The 12500-nt window shown below is 58.5% G+C and overlaps 5 non-coding genes and 2 pseudogenes across 5 annotated transcripts; all 7 read right to left on the bottom strand.

Moving 5' to 3' along the window:
* Positions 1-207: 207 nt before the first annotated feature.
* LOC146675886 (5S ribosomal RNA) lies at positions 208-326 on the bottom strand. Its single transcript, XR_014910980.1, has one exon. It is a non-coding gene; the product is annotated as a 5S ribosomal RNA (ribosomal RNA).
* Positions 327-2981: 2655 nt separating this feature from the next.
* On the bottom strand, positions 2982-3100 carry LOC146675885 (5S ribosomal RNA). The gene has a single exon (XR_014910811.1). It is a non-coding gene; the product is annotated as a 5S ribosomal RNA (ribosomal RNA).
* A 1654-nt stretch (positions 3101-4754) lies between these two features.
* Positions 4755-4873, bottom strand: LOC146675884 (5S ribosomal RNA). Its single transcript, XR_014910707.1, has one exon. It is a non-coding gene; the product is annotated as a 5S ribosomal RNA (ribosomal RNA).
* A 1059-nt stretch (positions 4874-5932) lies between these two features.
* LOC146675883 (5S ribosomal RNA) lies at positions 5933-6051 on the bottom strand. Its single transcript, XR_014910813.1, has one exon. It is a non-coding gene; the product is annotated as a 5S ribosomal RNA (ribosomal RNA).
* A 1577-nt stretch (positions 6052-7628) lies between these two features.
* LOC146675882 (5S ribosomal RNA) lies at positions 7629-7737 on the bottom strand (annotated as a pseudogene).
* A 2209-nt stretch (positions 7738-9946) lies between these two features.
* Positions 9947-10055, bottom strand: LOC146675881 (5S ribosomal RNA; annotated as a pseudogene).
* Positions 10056-11434: 1379 nt separating this feature from the next.
* Positions 11435-11553, bottom strand: LOC146675880 (5S ribosomal RNA). Its single transcript, XR_014910842.1, has one exon. It is a non-coding gene; the product is annotated as a 5S ribosomal RNA (ribosomal RNA).
* Between the last annotated feature and the right edge of the window lie 947 nt (positions 11554-12500).

The raw sequence follows: 12500 nt of genomic DNA, 5'->3' as shown, positions 1-12500 counted from the left end.
AGCCACAGGCCCTGATGTGGTGTAAGTGGCCCCAGCCGGTCACTCAGGCCCTTGTGTGGTGTAGGTTGCATCAGCTAGCAGCACAAGACATTGGAAAAGAGCCAAAAGCAGTGTCGTTAATGTGCCCTCATTAATGGGCAGCTGCTTTTGGTCTTTTAATACACCCCTTCTCTGGATCAAAAGCGGTTCAATGACATGAAAATGAAAGGCTTACAGCACCAGGTATTCCCAGGCAGTCTCCCATCCAAGTACTAACCAAGCCCAGCCCTGCTTAGCTTCCGAGATCAGACGAGGTCGGGCGTGCTCAGGGTGGTATGGCCGTAAGCTGCTGGCTCCAGCACAATGTCTCAATTTATGGATTCAAGTGATTAGGTGGCAAGTACCTGAAGTTACGAAGACAATCCTATAACCATACCTGCATGTTTGCATAATACCCTAACCCAAAGGCTCAGTTTGGCATTTATCCAACAGCACAGGCCCTGGATTGTTGAAGATGGCCTCAGGAACCAGCACAGGGCCTGGTGTGTTGTACATGGCCACAGCAAGCAGCACAGGGCCTGGTTTGGTGAAGATGGCCTCGGCCAGAAGCGCAGGGCCTGGTGTGATGTGAGTGGCCTGAGCAAGAGCAACAGGCCTTGGTGTGGTGTAAGTGGCCTCAGCCAGCAGCCACAGGCCCTGGTGTGGTGTAAGTGGCCTCAGCCAGCAGCCACAGGCCCTGGTGTGGTGTAAGTGGCCTGAGCAAGAGCCACAGGCCCTGGTGTGGTGTAAGTGGCCTCAGCCAGCAGCCACAGGCCCTGGTGTGGTGTAAGTAGCCTCAGCCAGAAGCCACAGGCACTGGTGTGGTGTAAGTGGCCTCAGCCAGCAGCAAAAGGGCCCTGGTGTGGTGTAAGTCGCCTCAGCCAGCAGCCACAGGCCCTGGTGTGGTGTAAGTCGCCTCAGCCAGAAGCCACAGGCACTGGTGTGGTGTAAGTGGCCTCAGCCAGCAGCAAAAGGGCCCTGGTGTGGTGTAAGTGGCCTCAGCCAGCAGCCACAGGCCCTGGTGTGGTGTAGGTGGCCTCAGCCAGCAGCCACAGGCCCTGGTGTGGTGTAAGTGGCCTCAGCCAGCAGCCACAGGCCTTGGTGTGGTGTAAGTGGCCTCAGCCAGCAGCCACAGGCCCTGGTGTGGTGTAAGTCGCCTCAGCCAGAAGCCACAGGCACTGGTGTGGTGTAAGTGGCCTCAGCCAGCAGCAAAAGGGCCCTGGTGTGGTGTAAGTGGCCTCAGCCAGCAGCCACAGGCCCTGGTGTGGTGTAGGTGGCCTCAGCCAGCAGCCACAGGCCCTGGTGTGGTGTAAGTGGCCTCAGCCAGCAGCCACAGGCCCTGGTGTGGTGTAAGTGGCCTCAGCCAGCAGCCACAGGCCCTGGTGTGGTGTAAGTGGCCTAAGCCAGTGCCACAGGCCCTGGTGTGGTGTAAGTGGCCTGAGCAAGAGCCACAGACCCTGGTGTGGTGTAGTTGGCCTCAGCCAGCAGCCACAGGCCCTGGTGTGGTGTAAGTCGCCTCAGCTAGAAGACACAGGCACTGGTGTGGTGTAAGTGGCCTCAGCCAGCAGCAAAAGGGCCCTGGTGTGGTGTAAGTCGCCTCAGCCAGCAGCCACAGGCCCTGGTGTGGTGTAGGTGGCCTCAGCCAGCAGCCACAGGCCCTGGTGTGGTGTAAGTGGCCTCAGCCAGCAGCCACAGGCCCTGGTGTGGTGTAAGTGGCCTCAGCCAGTGCCACAGGCCCTGGTGTGGTGTAAGTGGCCTGAGCAAGAGCCACAGGCCCTGGTGTGGTGTAAGTGGCCTGAGCAAGAGCCACAGACCCTGGTGTGGTGTAATTGGCCTCAATAGCAACTAATGCCCTGGTGTGGTGTAAGTGGCCTCAGCCAGCAGCCACAGGCCCTGGTGTGGTGTACGTGGCCTCAGCCAGCAGCCACAGGCCCTGGTGTGGTGTAAGTGGCCTCAGCCAGCAGCCACAGGCCCTGGTGTGGTGTAAGTGGCCTTAGCCAGCAGCCACAGGCCCTGGTGTGGTGTAAGTCGCCTCAGCCAGAAGCCACAGGCACTGGTGTGGTGTAAGTGGCCTCAGCCAGCAGCAAAAGGGCCCTGGTGTGGTGTAAGTGGCCTCAGCCAGCAGCCACAGGCCCTGGTGTGGTGTAGGTGGCCTCAGCCAGCAGCCACATGCCCTGGTGTGGTGTAAGTGGCCTCAGCCAGCAGCCACAGGCCCTGGTGTGGTGTAAGTGGCCTCAGCCAGCAGCCACAGGCCCTGGTGTGGTGTAAGTGGCCTCAGCCAGTGCCACAGGCCCTGGTGTGGTGTAAGTGGCCTGAGCAAGAGCCACAGACCCTGGTGTGGTGTAAGTGGCCTCAGCCAGCAGCCACAGGCCCTGGTGTGGTGTAAGTCGCCTCAGCTAGAAGACACAGGCACTGGTGTGGTGTAAGTGGCCTCAGCCAGCAGCAAAAGGGCCCTGGTGTGGTGTAAGTGGCCTCAGCCAGCAGCCACAGGCCCTGGTGTGGTGTAAGTGGCCTCAGCCAGTGCCACAGGCCCTGGTGTGGTGTAAGTGGCCTGAGCAAGAGCCACAGGCCCTGGTGTGGTGTAAGTGGCCTGAGCAAGAGCCACAGACCCTGGTGTGGTGTAATTGGCCTCAATAGCAACTAATGCCCTGGTGTGGTGTAGGTGGCCTCAGCCAGCAGCCACAGGCCCTGGTGTGGTGTAAGTGGCCTCAGCCAGCAGCCACAGGCCCTGGTGTGGTGTAAGTGGCCTCAGCCAGAGCCACAGGCCCTGATGTGGTGTAAGTGGCCCCAGCCGGTCACTCAGGCCCTTGTGTGGTGTAGGTTGCATCAGCTAGCAGCACAAGACATTGGAAAAGAGCCAAAAGCAATGTCGTTAATGTGCCCTCATTAATGGGCAGATGCTTTTGGTCTTTTAATACACCCCTTCTCTGGATCAAAAGCGGTTCAATGACATGAAAATGAAAGGCTTACAGCACCAGGTATTCCCAGGCAGTCTCCCATCCAAGTACTAGCCAAGCCCAGCCCTGCTTCGCTTCCGAGATCAGACGAGGTCGGGCGTGCTCAGGGTGGTATGGCCGTAAGCTGCTGGCCCCAGCACAATGTCTCAATTTATGGATTCAAGTGATTAGGTGGCAAGTACCTGAAGTTACGAAGACAATCCTATAACCATACCTGCATGTTTGCATAATACCCTAACCCAAAGGCTCAGTTTGGCATTTATCCAACAGCACAGGCCCTGGATTGTTGAAGATGGCCTCAAGAACCAGCACAGGACCTGGTGTGTTTTACATGGCCACAGCAAGCAGCACAGGGCCTGGTTTGGTGAAGATGGCCTCAGCAAGCAGCCACAGGCCCTGGTTTGGTGTAAGTGGCCTCAGCCAGCAGCCACAGGCCCTGGTGTGGTGTAAGTGGCCTCAGCCAGAAGCCACAGGCACTGGTGTGGTGTAAGTGGCCTCAGCCAGCAGCAAAAGGGCCCTGGTGTGGTGTAAGTCGCCTCAGCCAGCAGCCACAGGCCCTGGTGTGGTGTAGGTGGCCTCAGCCAGCAGCCACAGGCCCTGGTGTGGTGTAAGTGGCCTCAGCCAGCAGCCACAGGCCCTGGTGTGGTGTAAGTGGCCTCAGCCAGTGCCACAGGCCCTGGTGTGGTGTAAGTGGCCTGAGCAAGAGCCACAGACCCTGGTGTGGTGTAATTGGCCTCAATAGCAACTAAGGCCCTGGTGTGGTGTATGTGGCCTCAGGCAGCAGCCACAGGCCCTGTTGTGATGTAACTTGCCTGAGCCAGCAGCCACAGGCCCTGGTGTGGTGTGAGTGGCCTCAGCCAGAGCCACAGGCCCTGATGTGGTGTAAGTGGCCCCAGCCGGTCACTCAGGCCCTGGTGTGGTGTAAGTGGCCTCAGCCAGTGCCACAGGCCCTGGTGTGGTGTAAGTGGCCTGAGCAAGAGCCACAGACCCTGGTGTGGTGAAATTGGCCTCAGCCAGCAGCCACAGGCCCTGGTGTGGTGTAAGTGGCCTCAGCCAGCAGCCACAGGCCCTGGTGTGGTGTAAGTGGCCTGAGCAAGAGCCACAGGCCCTGGTGTGGTGTAAGTGGCCTCAGCCAGCAGCCACAGGCCCTGGTGTGGTGTAAGTAGCCTCAGCCAGAAGCCACAGGCACTGGTGTGGTGTAAGTGGCCTCAGCCAGCAGCAAAAGGGCCCTGGTGTGGTGTAAGTCGCCTCAGCCAGCAGCCACAGGCCCTGGTGTGGTGTAGGTGGCCTCAGCCAGCAGCCACAGGCCCTGGTGTGGTGTAATTGGCCTCAATAGCAACTAAGGCCCTGGTGTGGTGTATGTGGCCTCAGGCAGCAGCCACAGGCCCTGTTGTGATGTAACTTGCCTGAGCAAGAGCCACAGACCCTGGTGTGGTGTAATTGGCCTCAATAGCAACTAATGCCCTGGTGTGGTGTAAGTGGCCTCAGCCAGCAGCCACAGGCCCTGGTGTGGTGTAAGTGGCCTCAGCCAGCAGCCACAGGCTCTGGTGTGGTGTAAGTGGCCTCAGCCAGAGCCACAGGCCCTGATGTGGTGTAAGTGGCCCCAGCCGGTCACTCAGGCCCTGGTGTGGTGTAGGTTGCATCAGCTAGCAGCACAAGACATTGGAAAAGAGCCAAAAGCAATGTCGTTAATGTGCCCTCATTAATGGGCAGCTGCTTTTGGTCTTTTAATACACCCCTTCTCTGGATCAAAAGCGGTTCAATGACATGAAAATGAAAGGCTTACAGCACCAGGTATTCCCAGGCAGTCTCCCATCCAAGTACTAGCCAAGCCCAGCCCTGCTTAGCTTCCGAGATCAGACGAGGTCGGGCGTGCTCAGGGTGGTATGGCCGTAAGCTGCTGGCTCCAGCACAATGTCTCAATTTATGGATTCAAGTGATTAGGTGGCAAGTACCTGAAGTTACGAAGACAATCCTATAACCATACCTGCATGTTTGCATAATACCCTAACCCAAAGGCTCAGTTTGGCATTTATCCAACAGCACAGGCCCTGGATTGTTGAAGATGGCCTCAGGAACCAGCACAGGGCCTGGTGTGTTGTACATGGCCACAGCAAGCAGCACAGGGCCTGGTTTGGTGAAGATGGCCTCGGCCAGAAGCGCAGGGCCTGGTGTGATGTGAGTGGCCTGAGCAAGAGCAACAGGCCTTGGTGTGGTGTAAGTGGCCTCAGCCAGCAGCCACAGGCCCTGGTGTGGTGTAAGTCGCCTCAGCTAGAAGACACAGGCACTGGTGTGGTGTAAGTGGCCTCAGCCAGCAGCCACAGGCCCTGGTGTGGTGTAAGTCGCCTCAGCCAGCAGCCACAGGCCCTGGTGTGGTGTAGGTGGCCTCAGCCAGCAGCCACAGGCCCTGGTGTGGTGTAAGTGGCCTCAGCCAGCAGCCACAGGCCCTGGTGTGGTGTAAGTGGCCTCAGCCAGCAGCCACAGGCCCTGGCGTGGTGTAAGTGGCCTCAGCCAGTGCCACAGGCCCTGGTGTGGTGTAAGTGGCCTGAGCAAGAGCCACAGGCCCTGGTGTGGTGTAAGTGGCCTGAGCAAGAGCCACAGACCCTGGTGTGGTGTAATTGGCCTCAATAGCAACTAATGCCCTGGTGTGGTGTAGGTGGCCTCAGCCAGCAGCCACAGGCCCTGGTGTGGTGTAAGTGGCCTCAGCCAGCAGCCACAGGCCCTGGTGTGGTGTAAGTGGCCTCAGCCAGAGCCACAGGCCCTGATGTGGTGTAAGTGGCCCCAGCCGGTCACTCAGGCCCTTGTGTGGTGTAGGTTGCATCAGCTAGCAGCACAAGACATTGGAAAAGAGCCAAAAGCAATGTCGTTAATGTGCCCTCATTAATGGGCAGATGCTTTTGGTCTTTTAATACACCCCTTCTCTGGATCAAAAGCGGTTCAATGACATGAAAATGAAAGGCTTACAGCACCAGGTATTCCCAGGCAGTCTCCCATCCAAGTACTAGCCAAGCCCAGCCCTGCTTAGCTTCCGAGATCAGACGAGGTCGGGCGTGCGCAGGGTGGTATGGCCGTAAGCTGCTGGCCCCAGCACAATGTCTCAATTTATGGATTCAAGTGATTAGGTGGCAAGTACCTGAAGTTACGAAGACAATCCTATAACCATACCTGCATGTTTGCATAATACCCTAACCCAAAGGCTCAGTTTGGCATTTATCCAACAGCACAGGCCCTGGATTGTTGAAGATGGCCTCAAGAACCAGCACAGGACCTGGTGTGTTTTACATGGCCACAGCAAGCAGCACAGGGCCTGGTTTGGTGAAGATGGCCTCAGCAAGCAGCCACAGGCCCTGGTTTGGTGTAAGTGGCCTCAGCCAGCAGCCACAGGCCCTGGTGTGGTGTAAGTGGCCTCAGCCAGCAGCCACAGGCCCTGGTGTGGTCTAAGTGGCCTCAGCCAGTGCCACAGGCCCTGGTGTGGTGTAAGTGGCCTGAGCAAGAGCCACAGGCCCTGGTGTGGTGTAAGTGGCCTCAGCCAGCAGCCACAGGCCCTGGTGTGGTGTAAGTGGCCTGAGCAAGTGCCACAGGCCCTGGTGTGGTGTAAGTGGCCTAAGCCAGAGCCACAGGCCCTGGTGTGGTGTAAGTGGCCTCAATAGCAAATAAGGCCCTGGTGTGGTGTAAGTGGCCTGAGCAAGAACCACAGGGCCTGGTTTGGTGAAGATGGCCTCGGCCAGAAGCGCAGGGCCTGGTGTAATGTGAGTGGCCTGAGCAAGAGCCACAGGCCCTGGTGTGGTGTAAGTGGCCTCAGCCAGCAGCCACAGGCCCTGGTGTGGTGTAGGTGGCCTCAGCCAGCAGCCACAGGCCCTGGTGTGGTGTAAGTGGCCTCAGCCAGCAGCCACAGGCCCTGGTGTAGTGTAAGTGGCCTCAGCCAGCAGCCACAGGCCCTGGTGTGGTGTAAGTCGCCTCAGCCAGAAGCCACAGGCACTGGTGTGGTGTAAGTGGCCTCAGCCAGCAGCAAAAGGGCCCTGGTGTGGTGTAAGTGGCCTCAGCCAGCAGCCACAGGCCCTGGTGTGGTGTAGGTGGCCTCAGCCAGCAGCCACATGCCCTGGTGTGGTGTAAGTGGCCTCAGCCAGCAGCCACAGGCCCTGGTGTGGTGTAAGTGGCCTCAGCCAGCAGCCACAGGCCCTGGTGTGGTGTAAGTGGCCTAAGCCAGTGCCACAGGCCCTGGTGTGGTGTAAGTGGCCTGAGCAAGAGCCACAGACCCTGGTGTGGTGTAAGTGGCCTCAGCCAGCAGCCACAGGCCCTGGTGTGGTGTAAGTCGCCTCAGCTAGAAGACACAGGCACTGGTGTGGTGTAAGTGGCCTCAGCCAGCAGCAAAAGGGCCCTGGTGTGGTGTAAGTGGCCTCAGCCAGCAGCCACAGGCCCTGGTGTGGTGTAAGTGGCCTCAGCCAGAGCCACAGGCCCTGATGTGGTGTAAGTGGCCCCAGCCGGTCACTCAGGCCCTTGTGTGGTGTAGGTTGCATCAGCTAGCAGCACAAGACATTGGAAAAGAGCCAAAAGCAGTGTCGTTAATGTGCCCTCATTAATGGGCAGCTGCTTTTGGTCTTTTAATACACCCCTTCTCTGGATCAAAAGCGGTTCAATGACATGAAAATTAAAGGCTTACAGCACCAGGTATTCCCAGGAAGTCTCCCATCCAAGTACTAACCAAGCCCAGCCCTGCTTAGTTTCCGAGATCAGGCGTGCTCAGGGTGGTATGGCCGTAAGCTGCTGGCTCCAGCACAATGTCTCAATTTATGGATTCAAGTGATTAGGTGGCAAGTACCTGAAGTTACGAAGACAATCCTATAACCATACCTGCATGTTTGCATAATACCCTAACCCAAAGGCTCAGTTTGGCATTTATCCAACAGCACAGGCCCTGGATTGTTGAAGATGGCCTCAGGAACCAGCACAGGGCCTGGTGTGTTGTACATGGCCACAGCAAGCAGCACAGGGCCTGGTTTGGTGAAGATGGCCTCGGCCAGAAGCGCAGGGCCTGGTGTGATGTGAGTGGCCTGAGCAAGAGCAACAGGCCTTGGTGTGGTGTAAGTGGCCTCAGCCAGCAGCCACAGGCCCTGGTGTGGTGTAAGTCGCCTCAGCCAGAAGCCACAGGCACTGGTGTGGTGTAAGTGGCCTCAGCCAGCAGCAAAAGGGCCCTGGTGTGGTGTAAGTGGCCTCAGCCAGCAGCCACAGGCCCTGGTGTGGTGTAGGTGGCCTCAGCCAGCAGCCACAGGCCCTGGTGTGGTGTAAGTGGCCTCAGCCAGCAGCCACAGGCCCTGGTGTGGTGTAAGTGGCCTCAGCCAGCAGCCACAGGCCCTGGTGTGGTGTAAGTGGCCTCAGCCAGTGCCACAGGCCCTGGTGTGGTGTAAGTGGCCTGAGCAAGAGCCACAGACCCTGGTGTGGTGTAAGTGGCCTCAGCCAGCAGCCACAGGCCCTGGTGTGGTGTAAGTGGCCTCAGCCAGCAGCCACAGGCCCTGGTGTGGTCTAAGTGGCCTCAGCCAGTGCCACAGGCCCTGGTGTGGTGTAAGTGGCCTGAGCAAGAGCCACAGGCCCTGGTGTGGTGTAAGTGGCCTCAGCCAGCAGCCACAGGCCCTGGTGTGGTGTAAGTGGCCTGAGCAAGTGCCACAGGCCCTGGTGTGGTGTAAGTGGCCTAAGCCAGAGCCACAGGCCCTGGTGTGGTGTAAGTGGCCTCAATAGCAAATAAGGCCCTGGTGTGGTGTAAGTGGCCTGAGCAAGAACCACAGGGCCTGGTTTGGTGAAGATGGCCTCGGCCAGAAGCGCAGGGCCTGGTGTAATGTGAGTGGCCTGAGCAAGAGCCACAGGCCCTGGTGTGGTGTAAGTGGCCTCAGCCAGCAGCCACAGGCCCTGGTGTGGTGTAGGTGGCCTCAGCCAGCAGCCACAGGCCCTGGTGTGGTGTAAGTGGCCTCAGCCAGCAGCCACAGGCCCTGGTGTGGTGTAAGTGGCCTCAGCCAGCAGCCACAGGCCCTGGTGTGGTGTAAGTCGCCTCAGCCAGAAGCCACAGGCACTGGTGTGGTGTAAGTGGCCTCAGCCAGCAGCAAAAGGGCCCTGGTGTGGTGTAAGTGGCCTCAGCCAGCAGCCACAGGCCCTGGTGTGGTGTAGGTGGCCTCAGCCAGCAGCCACATGCCCTGGTGTGGTGTAAGTGGCCTCAGCCAGCAGCCACAGGCCCTGGTGTGGTGTAAGTGGCCTCAGCCAGCAGCCACAGGCCCTGGTGTGGTGTAAGTGGCCTAAGCCAGTGCCACAGGCCCTGGTGTGGTGTAAGTGGCCTGAGCAAGAGCCACAGACCCTGGTGTGGTGTAAGTGGCCTCAGCCAGCAGCCACAGGCCCTGGTGTGGTGTAAGTCGCCTCAGCTAGAAGACACAGGCACTGGTGTGGTGTAAGTGGCCTCAGCCAGCAGCAAAAGGGCCCTGGTGTGGTGTAAGTGGCCTCAGCCAGCAGCCACAGGCCCTGGTGTGGTGTAAGTGGCCTCAGCCAGTGCCACAGGCCCTGGTGTGGTGTAAGTGGCCTGAGCAAGAGCCACAGGCCCTGGTGTGGTGTAAGTGGCCTGAGCAAGAGCCACAGACCCTGGTGTGGTGTAATTGGCCTCAATAGCAACTAATGCCCTGGTGTGGTGTAGGTGGCCTCAGCCAGCAGCCACAGGCCCTGGTGTGGTGTAAGTGGCCTCAGCCAGCAGCCACAGGCCCTGGTGTGGTGTAAGTGGCCTCAGCCAGAGCCACAGGCCCTGATGTGGTGTAAGTGGCCCCAGCCGGTCACTCAGGCCCTTGTGTGGTGTAGGTTGCATCAGCTAGCAGCACAAGACATTGGAAAAGAGCCAAAAGCAGTGTCGTTAATGTGCCCTCATTAATGGGCAGCTGCTTTTGGTCTTTTAATACACCCCTTCTCTGGATCAAAAGCGGTTCAATGACATGAAAATTAAAGGCTTACAGCACCAGGTATTCCCAGGAAGTCTCCCATCCAAGTACTAACCAAGCCCAGCCCTGCTTAGTTTCCGAGATCAGGCGTGCTCAGGGTGGTATGGCCGTAAGCTGCTGGCTCCAGCACAATGTCTCAATTTATGGATTCAAGTGATTAGGTGGCAAGTACCTGAAGTTACGAAGACAATCCTATAACCATACCTGCATGTTTGCATAATACCCTAACCCAAAGGCTCAGTTTGGCATTTATCCAACAGCACAGGCCCTGGATTGTTGAAGATGGCCTCAGGAACCAGCACAGGGCCTGGTGTGTTGTACATGGCCACAGCAAGCAGCACAGGGCCTGGTTTGGTGAAGATGGCCTCGGCCAGAAGCGCAGGGCCTGGTGTGATGTGAGTGGCCTGAGCAAGAGCAACAGGCCTTGGTGTGGTGTAAGTGGCCTCTGCCAGCAGCCACAGGCCCTGGTGTGGTGTAAGTCGCCTCAGCCAGAAGCCACAGGCACTGGTGTGGTGTAAGTGGCCTCAGCCAGCAGCAAAAGGGCCCTGGTGTGGTGTAAGTGGCCTCAGCCAGCAGCCACAGGCCCTGGTGTGGTGTAGGTGGCCTCAGCCAGCAGCCACAGGCCCTGGTGTGGTGTAAGTGGCCTCAGCCAGCAGCCACAGGCCCTGGTGTGGTGTAAGTGGCCTCAGCCAGCAGCCACAGGCCCTGGTGTGGTGTAAGTGGCCTCAGCCAGTGCCACAGGCCCTGGTGTGGTGTAAGTGGCCTGAGCAAGAGCCACAGACCCTTGTGTGGTGTAATTGGCCTCAGCCAGCAGCCACAGGCCCTGGTGTGGTGTAAGTCGCCTCAGCTAGAAGACACAGGCACTGGTGTGGTGTAAGTGGCCTCAGCCAGCAGCAAAAGGGCCCTGGTGTGGTGTAAGTGGCCTCAGCCAGCAGCCACAGGCCCTGGTGTGGTGTAGGTGGCCTCAGCCAGCAGCCACAGGCCCTGGTGTGGTGTAAGTGGCCTCAGCCAGCAGCCACAGGCCCTGGTGTGGTGTAAGTGGCCTCAGCCAGTGCCACAGGCCCTGGTGTGGTGTAAGTGGCCTGAGCAAGAGCCACAGGCCCTGGTGTGGTGTAAGTGGCCTGAGCAAGAGCCACAGACCCTGGTGTGGTGTAATTGGCCTCAATAGCAACTAATGCCCTGGTGTGGTGTAGGTGGCCTCAGCCAGCAGCCACAGGCCCTGGTGTGGTGTAAGTGGCCTCAGCCAGCAGCCACAGGCCCTGGTGTGGTGTAAGTGGCCTCAGCCAGAGCCACAGGCCCTGATGTGGTGTAAGTGGCCCCAGCCGGTCACTCAGGCCCTTGTGTGGTGTAGGTTGCATCAGCTAGCAGCACAAGACATTGGAAAAGAGCCAAAAGCAATGTCGTTAATGTGCCCTCATTAATGGGCAGATGCTTTTGGTCTTTTAATACACCCCTTCTCTGGATCAAAAGCGGTTCAATGACATGAAAATGAAAGGCTTACAGCACCAGGTATTCCCAGGAAGTCTCCCATCCAAGTACTAGCCAAGCCCAGCCCTGCTTAGCTTCCGAGATCAGACGAGGTCAGGCGTGCTCAGGGTGGTATGGCCGTAAGCTGCTGGCCCCAGCACCATGTCTCAATTTATGGATTCAAGTGATTAGGTGGCAAGTACCTGAAGTTACGAAGACAATCCTATAACCATACCTGCATGTTTGCATAATACCCTAACCCAAAGGCTCAGTTTGGCATTTATCCAACAGCACAGGCCCTGGATTGTTGAAGATGGCCTCAAGAACCAGCACAGGACCTGGTGTGTTTTACATGGCCACAGCAAGCAGCACAGGGCCTGGTTTGGTGAAGATGGCCTCAGCAAGCAGCCACAGGCCCTGGTTTGGTGTAAGTGGCCTCAGCCAGCAGCCACAGGCCCTGGTGTGGTGTAAGTGGTCTCAGCCAGAAGCCACAGGCACTGGTGTGGTGTAAGTGGCCTCAGCCAGCAGCAAAAGGGCCCTGGTGTGGTGTAAGTCGCCTCAGCCAGCAGCCACAGGCCCTGGTGTGGTGTAGGTGGCCTCAGCCAGCAGCCACAGGCCCTGGTGTGGTGTAAGTGGCCTCAGCCAGCAGCCACAGGCCCTGGTGTGGTGTAAGTGGCCTCAGCCAGTGCCACAGGCCCTGGTGTGGTGTAAGTGGCCTGAGCAAGAGCCACAGACCCTGGTGTGGTGTAATTGGCCTCAATAGCAACTAAGGCCCTGGTGTGGTGTATGTGGCCTCAGGCAGCAGCCACAGGCCCTGTTGTGATGTAACTTGCCTGAGCCAGCAGCCACAGGCCCTGGTGTGGTGTAAGTGGCCTCAGCCAGAGCCACAGGCCCTGATGTGGTGTAAGTGGCCCCAGCCGGTCACTCAGGCCCTGGTGTGGTGTAAGTGGCCTCAGCCAGTGCCACAGGCCCTGGTGTGGTGTAAGTGGCCTGAGCAAGAGCCACAGACCCTGGTGTGGTGAAATTGGCCTCAGCCAGCAGCCACAGGCCCTGGTGTGGTGTAAGTGGCCTCAGCCAGCAGCCACAGGCCCTG

Source organism: Rhamphochromis longiceps, linkage group LG3 (genome assembly GCF_057381845.1).
Source record: "Rhamphochromis longiceps isolate RC_006_pf linkage group LG3, R_longiceps_female_GT1.1, whole genome shotgun sequence".
Lineage (NCBI taxonomy): Eukaryota > Metazoa > Chordata > Actinopteri > Cichliformes > Cichlidae > Rhamphochromis > Rhamphochromis longiceps.
This window is presented reverse-complemented; position numbering and strand designations above follow the sequence as displayed.